The sequence below is a fragment of the Buceros rhinoceros genome, unplaced genomic scaffold (genome assembly GCF_000710305.1).
Source record: "Buceros rhinoceros silvestris isolate BGI_N320 unplaced genomic scaffold, ASM71030v1 scaffold2547, whole genome shotgun sequence".
Taxonomy (NCBI): domain Eukaryota; kingdom Metazoa; phylum Chordata; class Aves; order Bucerotiformes; family Bucerotidae; genus Buceros; species Buceros rhinoceros.
Window position 1 is genome coordinate 4,414 of NW_010423748.1, and position 16,306 is coordinate 20,719.

The window sequence follows — 16,306 nt, forward strand, 5'->3', positions numbered from 1 at the left end:
AGCAGGAAACACAAAAGCTGTTGTTGTACACTTAAAAGTCTGATGATAATGCTCAATTTGTCATTTTATTTTTGGAACATGCAGCAAACTGAGCTTCATTGTCCTACTGATGTGGCCAACAGAGAGTTTGCATTGATAGTCTTTCCTCATTAGCATTGACATTGTCGGTTTTACTAGCTTTCATCTTTCCCCGTAGCTGTTGCCTTGGATTTTTTGCTACAAGGACTCTCAAGCATTTAAATGAGCACAACTCACTGTTGTCCCCTTGCTGCAGTGGGATTGTCATTTCTGTCCCTCTTGCTGTGTCAAAAGAATACATTTCCTGAGGAAAAAATTAATTCTGTGAAGTATCTTGCATAATTGTCTGTGCCTTTGTGATGTATGTAATGATGTGTAACATTATTTTGGAAAGGCTAAAGTAATGATCAGAAGTTGAATCCTTGCTGCATGTCTGCTTCATGTTTTATCAACATAGCTGGCAGGCGGTGGTCACACTCACTTCTGCAATGACATATATCCCTCTCTAAACAAGAGGATGGCTTTTTCAGAGCTCATTTCCTATCAGATGACAAAAAATAATTGAGGATTTTCTCACAGATAGTAGTCTTGTGTGATAGCACCAGCGTGAAAGTATGACTGCGAAGTGCTGGGCAGATATCATGGCAATGATAGAATTTATAGTCATACAAAGAAGTGTCTTAATTTCACCTCCTCTGTATGCTTTATCTTACCTCTACTACTTAAATTGGTTATTAAGGCTTTTTCCCCCCCAAATTGAAATGCAATATGAATGATTTTGGAAGTACAAAACTCTGTATACAGGACTCAGTAGGCCTTTGTGATGATGGGTAGGCCTACTTAAAATGGAAGTCAAAATCCATTGCAAAAAAGCTGAGATTTATAATTTCATGCGTTTTACATATGAATGAATTTTTTGTGGGTGACCAGGAAAAAAAGTCTTGTGCTATAAAGAATCTTTCTTAAATGTCAGTATTATGAAGCTGGCTTTTGGTTCACCAGACATTTCCAATTTTGATAGCCATCCTCAAAGCCCCAACATCATTATTCTCTATTTTCATTTATATCAGCTCACAACTTATGCTCAGAACAACAAAACTCTTCAAAGCACATTTTGCCTCTACATGATTATAGTCCATTTGTGAGAAATGCTTATGAACCTAAATCTATGGGCTTATCATTATTTGTTCTTAATAACCAAGTAATCAAGATAGATTTACTAATTTTCTAAGTCTGAAGTGATATTAAAAACTCTTTCTTCCAAAATGAGTGTTTTGAAATTCTGTTTCTCATTCAAGATTTCAAGGCAGCTCATCTGACTGTTTCCAATGCCTTAAGTCTCCAGACCATTCTGTATTCTGCTTGTAAGTACATCAGGACAAACCCATCTCTGTCAAGAGCCCTGCTTGGAGCAGAGCCTTCTTATTCCAGAACAAAGATCAATGAGTATTGCATCAGCAGCAGAGATCATCTTTTTTTTTTTTTTTTTTTTTTTTTTTTTTTTTTTTTTTTGCAGGGAGTGTCCACATTGCTAGGACACAGCAGCATGATCTGTTATGCAGAGGTTTAATGGATCAGTGTTACAAACAAAATGTTTACCCATTTTTATGGGTAAATCATGATTAGAACAACCCTGGAATTTACTGATACATTGATCAGAAGTGTGTGTGCTGATAATGTCACAGCTGAGTTAAGGGAGCAGCAAAAAGAACATGTCAATCAAAATTCAAAAATAGTATTACTTTGATTAATCCTGATATGCCACGTACGTGTTGTGTTAACATGCGTGGCTCCTATTTCAATAGGAATAATTATGCCAAGATTGATGAGTGGCATTCTGTGAAAATCTGTCAGCACCAGAAGTACTGCATATCTGTCGCTCAGAGACTCTGCTCCTGCCACTTAAACATTTGAAAAGGTATGATAGAAGTAATTTTTTTAATGACATTAAATTTCCTCTTATGATACAAGTTCTAGTAAGTGAGGGAACTCTTGGCTTAGCCTTCCACTAATTCATCTGGGCTCTACGCTGATAATCACATTGCTTGTTTACTCAATTCTTGAAACAAACTTTGATTTTAGAGAAACTGAAAGTTCACTCAGAAACGTTACTAAGAGCAGAGCCCTATTTTGACTTTATCCAGATTAATTATGGCAAATTTCAAACACAGTATTTCTTAGAACCATAGAATCATAGAATGCTTTGAGTTGGAAGGGACTTTCAAAGGTCTTCTAGTCCAGCCCCGTTGCAGTGAGCAGGGACATCTTCAACTAGATCAGGTGGCTCAGAGCCCCGTCTGGCCTGACCTTAAATGTTTCCAGGGATGGGGCATCTATCATCTTTCTGCGCTATCTGTTTCAGTGTTTCACCATTCTAATTGTAAAAAAATTTCTCCCTTATATCTAGTCTAAATCTCCCCTCTTTTAGTTTTAAACCATCACCCCTTGTCCTGTTGCAATAGGCCCTGCTAAAAAGACTGTCCCCGTGTTTCTTACAGGCCCCTTTTAAGCACTGGAAGGCCACAGTAAGGTCTCCCTGCAGCCGACTTCTCCAGGTGAACAACCCCAACTCTCTCAGCCTTTCTTCATAGGAGAGGTGTTCCAGTTCTCTGATCATTTTTGTGGCCCTCCTCTGGACATTCTCCAGCAGGTTCAAGTCCTTTTTCTGCTGGGGACTCCATTGATGAATGTAGTACTCCAGGTGAGGTCTCACCAGCGTGGAGCAGAGGGGCGGAATCACTTCCCTTCACCTGTTGGCCATGCTTCTTTGGATGCAGCCCAGAATATGGTTGGCTTTCTAGGCTCTGAGCACACACTGCTGACTCATGTCCAGCTTTTCATCCATCGATATCCCCAAGTCCTCTGCAGGGCTGCTCTTGATCACATTATCCCCCAGTCTATATTGATACTGGGAATTGCTCTGACCGAGGTGCAGGACCTTGCCCTTGGCTTTGCTGAACCTCATGAGGTTCACACAGGCCCGTTTCTCCAGCTTGTCGAGGTTCCTCTGGGTGGCATCCCATCCCTCTGGCATGTCAGCTGTACCACTCATCGAGGTGTTATCTGCAAACACTGAGGGTGGAGTCAATCTCACTGCCTATGTCATTGATGAAGATATTAAACAGCACTGGTTCCAGTATGGACCCCTGAGGGACACTACTCATTTTATTGTGCTTCATTTCTGAGTATATATCAGCTTTACATAATTCTCTCATATTCTTCGCCAATAAATTCCTTTAGGTAGTCAAATCAATACCGGGCTGCAGCTGTAAGTAACAGCATTATCATGTGCTTGTCTTGATCATATCTTAGAGTTCAACAGAACATATTATCATTGTTGTCATGGCAAGAAGATGGGGTGCCTTTCTATTCCTTCTAAGTTCTTAATTGTTTCAATGGATGTGATTTCATTTGTGTAGCTTTTTTCATAACACTAGCCAACATGTTTCCCTCAAAAAAAAAAAAAAACCAAAAAAACTGAAGGGAGCTCAGTATAGTGCATGTAGGTACATTTTTCTCTTTACAGGATCCAAAAAAATCTTAAAAAATCACCAGATTCTCAGGCTTATAGTCTACTGATTACTTGCAAAGATACATAAAGGGTAAATTAGAAGTCACTCGGATTTGACTCACTCAGTAAAATGTTTTGAATTAAAATGACAAAGAAAAGCTATAGTATGTGCAGCCTGGTCCATAGGAAACCTCTGTGAAAATAATTTTGGTCCATATGCTTGTAAGTCACAGTCCTGTACTGTACAGTAACAAAATTATTCAGAATTACAGAGGAAACCTTTATTTATCACTATAATATTGCAGACAAATGATTGTGCAGGTGGGAATATAATTGCCTATGGATATTAAGTGTGTATCTACATGTTCATTTTGAACTCACTATCTTACTAACTTGCCTAACTGGGCAAACACATAACAAGAAGATTCTGTTAATGCAAATAATAAATGAAAACAGGAATCTTAAAGGACCCAGTGCCTTGAGGAATTTACCGCTTACCTATTTATTACCCATTATTCATATTACTGTTTCTCATTAAATGCTGGCTATGAGGTGGCTATTATACAACATAGGGAAAAAACACTGGCTTTGGAAAAAGTTGAAAAAAGTCTTGCAGTCTTCTTGAGGATTTCACTGAGATTTCTGACACTAATATCAGAGAAAGGGAGACCTTCATGTGTAGCTAATCATGCCAGTTGTGTGCAGCTCTTCATAGTACTCGTGCTTTCTAAATGAGACCCAAACAGTTCTTGGAACTTTACATAGCAGGACTTCTCACACCAAATGCTTTAAGGCTCCCACTTACCTTGTCCTCCCTTTGCCATTACCCTTTCCTAAGAAAAAGTAACATTCAATGCCAATTCAATTTGAGATTTTTTCTAAAGCTAAACTGACGTTTGTGATGTGTAGAGTCAGTATTAACTTACAGGTAGCTTTTTACTGTAATATTTCAGACTATAAACATAAGTATTTTAAATAAAGCAAATTAACACCACAGATACTCACAAACACTCATAAACAGCATTTAAGGCTGACATGATGACGGTACTCCTGGACTTTGATGCCGCTCAGCCAAAGTGGGCGTCAAAGCAGTTCAAAGCCAACTGATGCCTGCTGCACCAAAGTACAGGAGGGCTCAGAGGTGCTGGGAGCGCAGAACATTTTGTGTTTATCTCCTACAGAAAGCAGGCTCTTGTGTCCCTTCGATTTTTAAACCAGCCTGCTCCATCTGGCACAGTCTATGTTTCCAAATAAGGTTCACCGCTCTGTTGCCTGCATGAGGAAGAATGGAAGGACCCTTCTGTCCTGGTTTGAGTTAGAACAGAACTAATTCTGTTCAGTGATTTCACTTTCCAGCTCAGTCTCTTCTAACTAACTGCACTGTCTGAAGTTAACGGCATATTTTTGCAGACAGCGTCTGCTTCTAGCAGTGACAACGCTTGATGTTTACAGTCACTACCAGGGACTGGTGTGCAGAAAGGCTCTGGCTTACACTTGCTCCTGTGCAGACCCAGGTCACTGCTCAATCCTGTGTGCCACGGTGGGGGTGCAGTAAGTGAGAGGCTGCAGCTGTGGGGAGGAGCGGACAGGACCTGTGACCCTAAAGTGACCCACAAGGTGTTCCATCCCATAGACGTCATATTCGGTATAAAGCTGAGGGATCACAAGGGTCAAGCTCTCTTCTTCAGTGGCCAGTGTCCAAGGAGGACTCTGTTTGTTCTGTCTTCGATTCCAATCCGTGCGTTCCTGAATCCAGTTCCCATCTGCTGCTGAGTCTAGTGTGAGACTTGCCCAGTGTCTGCCCTGTACCATCAGTGGTGACAGTGACATGATTGCCATTGGAGGCAGGGGGTGGGGGCGAGGCGGGTTGTGTTCAATATTTGGTTTGTATATACATTTTATTGTTATTATTTTCATTAAAGCCATTTTAGTTTTCCAATCCATAATCTCTCCTTTATTCCCATTCTCTTCCCCTTTGGGAAGAGAGAGGGATTCATAGAGAGCATCTGTCATTCATCTGGTGGCTGGCCCAGGCCTAACCCCTGATACTTTAGAAGGAACTTGAAACTAAGGTTTCTGTACCAGATGACTGATTTTCCCTGTCATAATTTTGTCTTAAATGTGGTGCCTACATTTAGGGGAAGATAGAAATTCTATCATCCAACTATGTCTAAACATTATTGTTTTCGCAGATAAATGCAAATATTTGCCAGGGAATACACACTTCAGATTATTCTAGGGAAAAGGTAATGGTGTAATGAAGATGAAAAAATTAAGGATTTTCATTATATCTTATGTGATGTTTAGCGTCATAGAAGTACCGTAACAGATTAAAACCACAGATCTAGATAAGTTAGCAAATGAAATATTGCAGTGGGGAGAGATTGAGAATAACCAGCACGCAGCAGCAGGTCATATCTTCCTAAAACAAGTTTGGATTTGGAATATAACTAAACGTAAACAGTTATGCTCCTTGTTTTCCTGCTGTAAAGTGTCTGCATTGTCACTTTGAATGCTCGTTAGTCTTGAAGCTCAACATATTCATGTGAGATTGTAATATTTTGCTGCCAAACTGCTTAAAATCCGTGTTGCGCTCAAGTGGGTATTGTAATTGAAGAATGAGCAAGGATAAGTAGGTGTATTATGATTTTTGTTAGCCATGCTAGTCATTATTTGTATACTTCTATCATGTTGCTTCTTCATAATCTGTTCCTTGGACTAATTAGTTCTGTTCTGTACATTTCTCTTCAGTTGGAAGTTTTCCATTCTCCAACAGACTTCTGTTATCTGTGTTTGGATTTCTTGTATGCCTGCTTTTCAGTCTCAAAAGAGATGGGGAAAGAAAATATTATAGTTGAAAGAAGTGTATAATTGATTTAATTCCATATTTTCAATTATTTGCTATTCCAACCTTTCTGATTACCTTGTGTTTAGCCACTGATGAAAATGGAGGAGGTATTTTCAGTAGTGTCCCAAATGAATTCAAAGTCATTCTTTCCTCATTTACAGGATATTTACAATCACTAGTTATCTATTCAGTATACGCAATGCTTTTGTCATAGAATGACAGGAGTCCCTGTGTTTTATCTCTCCTTTTCACATTCTCTCAGTCTTTTAGACTTGAGCAACCTAAATACTCCACTGTCTGCCACTTGCATTCTGTTATTAAGTAGTGAATGCACAGATTCTGCTGTAAGTGACATCTTCAATGAGGCATTTAGTTTTCAAAACAGACGTAGAATAACATTTTTCTGGATTATTGTGTTACTATACTTCTTAATATGTGCAAGAAATGCCCCCCAACAAATGACAAATCGTCTAATAGTAAGGATCTGTTGTCAGTGCTTGAAAAGAGTTCATAATTTTTTACAATCAGAGGGGCAAATGGATACAAATCTATATTTTTGAAAGCTATATAGCAGTTCTCAGAAGAAAAATAGAGGGATGGGAATATGGTCAGTCTTTGACACTGAGATAACATGCTAGAGATCTTAACAAGAACCTATTTAGTGACTTTTTGAAACAAGACACTGTATATTGAATACATTATTTAATAAATGCATGAAAACTATGAAACTGACTTTCAAAATTTTACAAACTCTGTCCTAGAGCTGATTAAAATACATCCTCCCTAATCCTCTCACCATTCTGCATCAGCCCTAAGAGAATTTGAAGATCTGGCCTAGTGCCTCAGAAGAATCATAGCTCATGTCTTTACCTCACTAAACAGATTAGGTGTTTTGGTTGGATTTCATCTTCCAGAATGGTATTCCTATATGAAAACCAGAGGGTGTATACCCTGGGGAGCTCGCCCTGAAAAATGAGCGTCTGTGACAACACAGGGCACATTTAGCAGAATAAAGGTATTTGTTTCCAGGTGTTTTTTTATCATGACTTTTGGTGATACTAGTATGTTTGAGGTATACCCATTTTATATCCACAGTCAGCTCTAAGTGCAATGTTATGTCTGGAATACACCAGGTCCATTGTACATGGCATGCAGAATTTTCCTGTTCCATGTGCCAGACTGCCAAATTGCCACCATCTGTTGGATAATGGAAAAAAGCAGTTCATCTGGCAAGTACCGAAACTAGAATGGCTATCCCCAACCTCAAATACTGTGTGAAATTTAGTTTGGGATTGAAATCTAAATTTGATGCAAAGACTTGCTTATAATTTTAGAAACTGTAAACTGTGCAATAAACTTACACATAATAAACTAAATCACAGTTCGCCCTGTTATACTTCAATCTAACTTTTTAAAGTTTGCTCTTTGAAGAACGCCTATCAACCAGTTACGGTGGTTTGATAAATACTTCAGCTCTGCATCACACCAGACAGTAGCTAACAACCTTTCTCCTACACCAGTACTGTGGTTCATTTTCAAAGTGAAGTCATTGACAAGGTACTAATAACCTCTGATTTAGTCATGCAGCTTGCAGTGAAAGCCTCAAGCTGAAGACTTTGTGTGTATGTAATTTCTTAACTGCTGCTCTGAGCTACAAGCTTTGTCTATCAAGGTAAAATGCCTTAAACTCGCTCATAATTCTTCTGTCTGCTTTGTGTTGCTTGAGAGGCTTTAAAGAGCTATAATCAGTTTGCCAAACAAATAAAGAATGGCCATGACCCTGCATCATGCACAACGAAGAACTCACTAGTGAAAGGACTGTGCATATATGTAACTCCTCACCTGTTACACAACTGCAGAAGCATCAGGGTCCTTGAAATGATATTGTATGCTGAATAAAGGAGAAAGATAAAAGATAACCATTGATATTGTACTTTTCAAAGTGAAATCGTGTATTTAATCTTGAATTTGGTATGGTAGCAAATGAAACTTTCTGGTAAAAATCCATACTGTTTCAAAGATGTTGTGTCTTTCTCCCTGCTCCTGCTCCTAGTTTAAGTTTAAAATTGCAAAGTCATATACTGTGGGATTAGTTCACATGAAAAATGCTTTATCCAGCCAATTTGCAACAAGGTATTAATGTTGTAGGTGTGTTTGGGTGAGAAGAAGAGAGAACTACCAAACCATGTGTTTGGTCCCAATTTCTAAAAATGTATATGATGGAAAGTCATTGTTGGCAGAACAGCTCAATGAAATTAAGGCTAATTTTTATTTGTGTGTTTGTTTATGAAATCATGATCAACCTACCAAAAATATTGGCAAAGAAGAGTGAATAACTCTGAGGCTGTGGATTCCTCCATGTGACACATCATAAAATAACAAAAACCTCAAACCAGCTACACAAAATCTATTCCCAGAGAAGAGCTGTCCTGCACCTGTACACCTTTATTCTACCTCATTTACCACCCTTTTAATTTTCATCAAAGGCTGATTCTACAGCCAGGAGAAGTTCTTTCTCTACACTTGTATCATGTAATGCACCCACGATATAATGACAAGGACTTAGGTGGCCAAACTGTCTCTGTCTCACAATTAAATTATCCTGTTTTAAGGAAATGCTGGTGCGTTGCATTGACAGAGAAATAACTGATAAAGAGGCCTAGGATATGACACATTATTAGTCACCTTTTCTTAGAGTTCCAAGTGTAGTTGATCTGCTCAAAGGTTGGGAGGTTCTACAGAGGGATCTGGACAGGCTTCATCGATGGGCCGAGGCCAGTGGTATGAGGTTCGACAAGGCCAAGTGCTGGGTCCTGCACTTGGGTCACAACAACCCCCTGCAACATTACAGGCTTGGGGAAGAGTGGCTGGGAAAATGCCTGGTGGAAAAGGGACCTGGGGGTGTTGGTTGACAGCCAGCTGAATATGACCCAGCAGTGTCCCGAGGTGGCCAAGAAGGCCAATGGAATGCTGGCTTGTATCAGAAATAGCATGGCCAGCAGGAGTAGGGAAGTGATTGTCCCCAGGTACTCGGCACTGGTGAGGCCACACCTTGAATGCTGGGTTCAGTTTTGGGCCACTCCCTACAAGAAGGACATTGAGGTGCTGGAGTGTGTCCAGAGAAGAGGAACAAAGCTGGTGAAGAGTTTAGAGCAGGCATCTTATGAGGAGTGGCTGGGGGAACTGGAGTTGCTTAGCCTGGAGAAAAGTAGGCTCAGGGGAGACCATATCGCTCTCGACAACTACCTGAAAGGTGGTTGTTGTGAGGTGCAAGTTAGTCTGTTCTCCATGTAACAAATTACAGAATGAGAGAAAACGACCTCAGGTTGCACCAGGGAAAGTTTAGGGTGAATACTAGGAAGAAATTCTTTATAGAGAGGGTTGTAAAGCATTGGAACGGGCTGCCCAGGGAGGTGGTGAAGTCCCCATCCCTGGAAGCATTTAAAAGACATGTAGATGTGGTGCTGAGGGACATGGTTTAGGGACGCAGTGCAGGTTAATGGTTGGACTTGATGATCTTACAGGTCTCTTCCAACCAAATGATCCTTTGATTCAGAATTTTATCAGTATTTTTGGAAAGTCATGAAAATGGAGATACTTGGTGGAGGGATTATGAAGAGGAAAAGGATGGCGTTCTTGCAACCTTTCATAGACCCTAGTTAATCTCTTTTTAATGACTGGTATGATTTAGTCTCAAACTTGAAAATCAGTTAGACCTGTGGAACTGTAGCCCCTTCAGTTTGTGATCTAATTTCTTATATATAACCACAAAAGACATGTGTGACTGATACCTTGTGTCCTGCTTGTACCACACAGGCTCACAAATAGGGCCAAAAGTGCTAAAACACCAGTCTGGTTTTCAGAGTTCAACATGAAAATGATGTAATCCATTTAAGCTGGAATCAGTTGACAAGCCAAGAGCTAGTTCCTTGGATTGGAGTACATGGGAACAGTGCCACCCATTTGAAAAGGTGCAACACTAGACCCTGAATAAGCATAAAAGAAAGCTTGCTCAGCTTTCAACAAGAAGTATGGTTGAGGTCATGGGAGTGCAGTTTGGAGTTACAAGCTTTCTTCTAACACTGTACAAGACCCTTTTCTGGTTCATGGCAGAACTACTAAATTCCTCCATAGTTGTAATGAAATGCTGATGAAAATACACAGTATTCTCATCTTCGTAATCTGTTTCAAATCTGGCCAGACATTGGTACTATATGATTGCCACAAATTCTGTAATTTTGAATGTCCCAAAGACTGGGTAATAGCATGTAACATTTTCTAGAACTTCCAAGCGCTAGTTCAGTTTTTATCAGGAAGCAGACAGACTAATCAGAAGTGGGTTCATTGTGATTTACAAATTAAAGGGTACACTTGAAATTTCTAAAAAATATGTGGAGCACTCTGATTGGATGTTTCTCACTGGTGATCAGTTAGGTAGGAAATACTAATTTTTTAATGTTTGTTTGGTTTTTTTCCTGCCATGTAATTGTCTTTCAGCATTCTTCAGATATGCTTTCACATTTCTGGTATTCTCTTCTCAATATACCTGATAAAATGCATGAAACAGCCTTCAGCTATGTTGCAATACTTACCTGCAGAAGTTCTTGGAGGCAATGGCCCATCTTATTTGGGTGCTGCTAGATCATGACTGCTAGTTGTTACAGGATGCTACCATTCCTGTCTCATCACCACCCCTGTGCAGACAATGTGTGTGTATCCTTTTCTTCATGCCAGTTGGCAAGTCAAATGCAGCAAAGTGACTCATGGAAGAAACTGTCAAGGAACCATGGAGGAGCCGTGTGAACAGCTGTGATCTGGCTACAGCAGTAGGGTCAGGCTTACAATGAATTTGTGGGAAGAAGCAGATGGGAGGGACGTGGTGCCAGGTCAGCAGGTGAGGTCCATTGATATTGACTGCCAATTCCTCTTTGTCTAGAGGAGATTAGATAGGAGAAAGAATGTTCACAGCAGAAGTTTTCAGACTGTGAGCAACCAGCTTTGGAAATTATGTTCTGCCCAGCAACTTCAGTTCTTGGTCTTGGCGGATGACTGCCTGATGGCATGAGACCCAGGAATAGTCACTTCCCTGTTCCTCACAGATCTGTCTTTTCCTCTGGAACTTATACATACATGAGTGTGTGCGTATGTGTAGGTATACTTCCACAACTTTCTCCATTGGTAGTGAAGCATGGTACTCTGAAAAGCCTTAACCCAGTTCTTCCGAAGAACTGCACAGGAGCAGCATTTTATGTTACAGTTCGTCTTTTTAACTCTTGATGTGAATCTCTCCACTTCTGACAGTCCTTTGCTAGCCAAGTAATTGAGTGGCTATGGAAATTAACTACCAGGGCTTGAGCAAAGGATCTGCAGTGCTATTGCTTCATGACTCTGCAGTGAACTCTGCTCATGCTTTCTGTACCTTGGAACAGTTTTGTGACACAGCAGTAATAGCTGTGGTAAATTCAGCATGCAGCGTCCCTGCCCTGAGGACCATAAAAATGAGTGAGGAGTGGAAAAAGTTTAGATGTAAAGATACCATAAATTTGAGGGCACTCAAAGACTGGTGTGTGTTTGCTGATGTTTCATTCCAGGGTCTTAACTTTCAAGCTCTCTTTCTTGTGATTTGTTTCGATAAGATGATGTTCATGTTCCTTCTGTATTTGCTGCTAGTGAATGTCATCCCTAGGGAGAGTCTTGATTATCTGTTTTCCTCCAGAGCACTCGGTACTTCATATAGAGAGAGCCAAAGAGCTTCTGGAAGAATCTGGTTGACAGAGTGAATTGTAGCTCTTGTATCAGATTTAAGTGCCAAGAAGCCTTTTGAAGTCTGATTGCTGGTGAAATTAATGCTTGCCTAACTGTGAAAGGCTGAGAAGTATAATGACGATGATAAAGATTAAAACATTAAGATTTCAGGAGAGTCAGAAGGGGTCTCCAGGAAGACCAGGTAGCTCCTCTCTGCAGCAAGCTCTTCTCAACTAATGTCAGGAGACATCATCAGAATGTAAACTCTCTAAGGAAAATTCTACAGGAGGAGAATTCTGCAGAAAGGATCTGAGTGTCAAATCCGAACTTATCAAATCCCTTCCTTCCTGTGTGGGAGTTATGTTTGCCTAATCTATAAAGATAATATGGCGGTGGGGATGTATCTTAACAACTTTACAGAGAAAATTTCAGGAAAATTTTGAGCTGTTCAGCTGCAAAACATCAATACTAGACTTTTTCTTGCTTTGTTTCTCTCCTTCCTTTCTTTGTCAAGGGATTTTTTTTCCGTCAGAATTCATTTGCCTCTTTACTTAATCCTTTATCTGACAAGATAGGATGTTTGAATAAAATGTATACCTTAAGTTTCATAACATTTTTAATGACCCATCTTTTTGTCCAACCTTTTAACTGTATTTTCTACCCTGAGCTGCTACTTCCCCTGTTTTGGCAAGGCCTCACTGCCCATCTGAAAAGTTCTTTCATAACCTGGATAATATGCATATCTTTCATAAACAGGAAATACTTCACACTGCAACAAGTTTTTCCAAGTGACCACAGTTTTCATTCAAAATGTAAAGAAAACATCCTCAGGAAAATTACACAGGTTTAAATACCATGTTAGTCAGTGACACTGTAACAGCAGGTTGTGCATTTACTCTGAAGTGGTTATTTGTAATCAGTATTGTATTAATTTTGTTCCTTGCAGATTGTCTACCAGTTCCAGTATTATGTCTGTTTAACCGTGTTTCATTTTACATATTTGGATTTAACTGCAATACATCCTGCGTTGATCAGTGTTTCCTATGGAGAATTAGGTTTTGTACATCCTATTTTAGCATCCACTCATTCAAGATGTGGCTGTAATTCAGGTGGAAAAACATCCCCTAGTAAGCAACATATGCAAGAAATTTCAACACCAACTTCAACTGTCATTCACCCCAGATGCTTAATAGAAGTGTCCAGCCGAGTCTATTCACATATTTACTAAAAAAGACCGTGTTAATCTCCTGTTTCAGGATTTGTTTGCAGGATTTATTATCAGTGAACATCAGTTTCTGCAGCAGAGATTAACTATCTCTTCTGGATTATCTAGCATTGCATGAATCATATTTCTTTCAGGGGAGCCAGCTTGTTGCAGTTAAGCCTCTTTATCTTTAATGCAACATTCATTACTGCTGGGGTTCTACAGGATCCCATTTTGGGACCCATACTGTTTTGTAATTATGTGTTTCCCCTAGGCAGGATCAGATTGGTCTCATTGTTTCCAGTATCTCGTGCAGATCTTTGAATTTGCCTTTTTCCATTCCATCCTAGAATGAATGTGAACAAGACAGAGTTGTTACTAATTGGTCCATCTCTAGGTCTTTGCACTCCTCACACATTGCTTCTATAAATAGATGTTCCGTTTCTCTGTTGCCAAGGCTTGTAGCCTTGGTGATAAAAGAAGAAAAGGGGAAAAATTGGGTCCCTGCAAAATAGTAAAGATCTCCTCGTCCTAGGTGAGGGCAAGCAGTTCTAAAGGAGCTGAGCTTCTCTTTCACTGGAGTCCTTACAATGGAACAGATAGGACTGATATTAATATAAAGAATAGATAGTGATCACAGAAGTCAATGTGCAATGGAAAAGATGGGCTAACTGCAGACACCATATAGCATCCTAAGAACCATTAGAAGAAATAGGACATTTTTGCAGCTAGACAGAGGATATCAGTTTAAAGAAGCATTGCTTAGGCCGTGTCAAATCTGCGGTCTCAAAAGTCTCTAAGCAACAAGCGGAAACCAAAATGCAGCAGGGGAGATTGTCAATGCAATCATACATAGTGCAAGATGATAGCAGCTTGACTGTGATGTGGAGCTTTTGACAGTGTAAGGTAGAGAGGCTTGGAATTGATAGTCACACTTCAGGAAAGACACACTGGAGAGAGTCCAGTGCAGAGCAACAAGATTGCAGAAACAAAAAATAGAGTGCATCCAACAGTCCATCTGGTTCAGTATCTTGACCCTAATACTAACGAGCAGTGGGTGTTTAGGGAGAGTGTAAAATCTAGGGAGAGTGTAAAATCTAGACAGAGAGCAAAATGCCTCTTGATGTATTTTCCAGATTTCAGTAAGCTAGAATTTATATAGCTTGGGGTTCATAAGTTCAAAGATGTGACAGCATCATGCTTTTTAGTTGTCACTTTGGCTTAAATGTTGAATCTAGTTTAATTACTTTTAAAGCCATTTATATTTTTATCTACCACATCGTTCAGTGAAGAGTCCCACGGAAAAGCTTTCTACCAGTAAGGAGGCGATGAAGCAGTGAAATAGGTTGGAGCTTATGCTGATCTGTCAGCATATGTCTTTAAGAACAGGTTAGACATCTCTCTGTCTGTAATAATACAGGTATAATGTAACTTGAGCAAGTAAGTGGACAGCTTTATCTTTTCACGTTGTTTTTGTCCATGCTTTTCTACAACTCTCTGAAAATGTTATCATCTGAGGAAAGAAATCCATGCTTCCAGAATTCTCTCTCATATAACAGCCTGTGAAGTCAGTTTATTTGGTGTCTCTTTCCCCTGATACATCTTGCACTGATACCACAGCAGTTTGGATGGCAAGGCACATCCTAAACCTTGTCTTAGAGGTGTAACACTAAATAGGTATGATTCACAAAGAGGGTATCTTCACTTGATCAGACACTGCCGGAATTGTATAATTTTGCCATTTTGCTCATTACCAGTTAACTCTGGTTGTGAAGGAGAGAATAACAGGCCTGCAGATTTAACTGCTGTGTTGGGAAAGATTTCTAGAATTATTCATAAAGGATGAAGTTGTTAGCTTGTTAGATAAAACTCTGTTAAGCAGTAGCCAAGAGCCATGGGTTTATAGAAGTATTGTGTCAGAAGCATGTGATAGAATTAATCAAGGAGCAAGTAGGACAAAGAAATTAAGAGACTGAGGATGCTATAGATCTGATTGATTTAGATCTGAGGAAGGCTTTGGTAAAGTTTCACAAAATAAGTTTATATGCAAATTCAAGGATATTCGAGTCAATGAGAGAATGATGAAATGGATGAAAAACTGGCTGAGGAGAATAATACTGAATAAATGGGCACAAACTGACTTAGAGAATAGAAACAACTGAAGGCCTCTGGATTCATTCATTTGCCAATTTAAAAACTTATCCAGGGTTTATTCACGTTTACTTGCACTTAGCATATGTCCATTGTTGCAGAAAGCTAGCTGGGGAGATGCAATGATGAAACACACTTCTACATCTGAGGAAATTTGCTATGTTCCCCTAAGGAAGAGAGAGAAGAGGAACTTACAGAATGCAGTTTCTTTCTTTCCAAGGCATAAATACCAAACAAGCAAATTCATTTATAGAAGTGGGGTTTTTTTCCTCTGTGATGAATTATGGGTGGCTGGCTCACAGACAGAGGCATTGTGGGCATCTAAAGTGCAAGCAAGATGAAATTACTTCAGTGCTCCTTTTTTTTTTTTCGTTGATGCCTGGTGGACATGAGTATAATTTTGCTGACTAGCATTACTACCTTAACTCTCCCTTTTTTAGAATCTCCCCATTATACCACCTTAAAATGCCTGCTTTCTCAGGAAGTGCTCTGTCTTCAGTCTCGTCTTACATTCTTTGCTTTTTAAAGACTGAAGTGTAAGGACAGTATATGACCTTACAAAGTCCATTCCTCATAAAAAATTCTCTAGTTCTGGAAAATCTCCACTCTGCCTTTATAGGGAGTAGGTCTCAGAGCCAAACTGTAGAAGCATCATCTGGTACAGGGAGCTTTGGGCTGGGATTCAGTCCTGGGTCAACTATAATTTGCCCTCTGAACAATCAATTTATGCTTTGCCTCAGTGATCCATGTGTAAAAATGAGAATGATACGAAGTTATTTTATAGACATAATCAGGTAATGAGGCATTTTGCTTTCTGCCATGAGGCAGG

General features: G+C 39.7%; 1 pseudogene; it reads right to left on the reverse strand.

The window, feature by feature from the left end:
• Nucleotides 1-2,731: 2,731 nt before the first annotated feature.
• LOC104497268 overlaps nt 2,732-16,306 on the reverse strand; it is a 42,707-nt pseudogene continuing 29,132 nt past the window's right edge.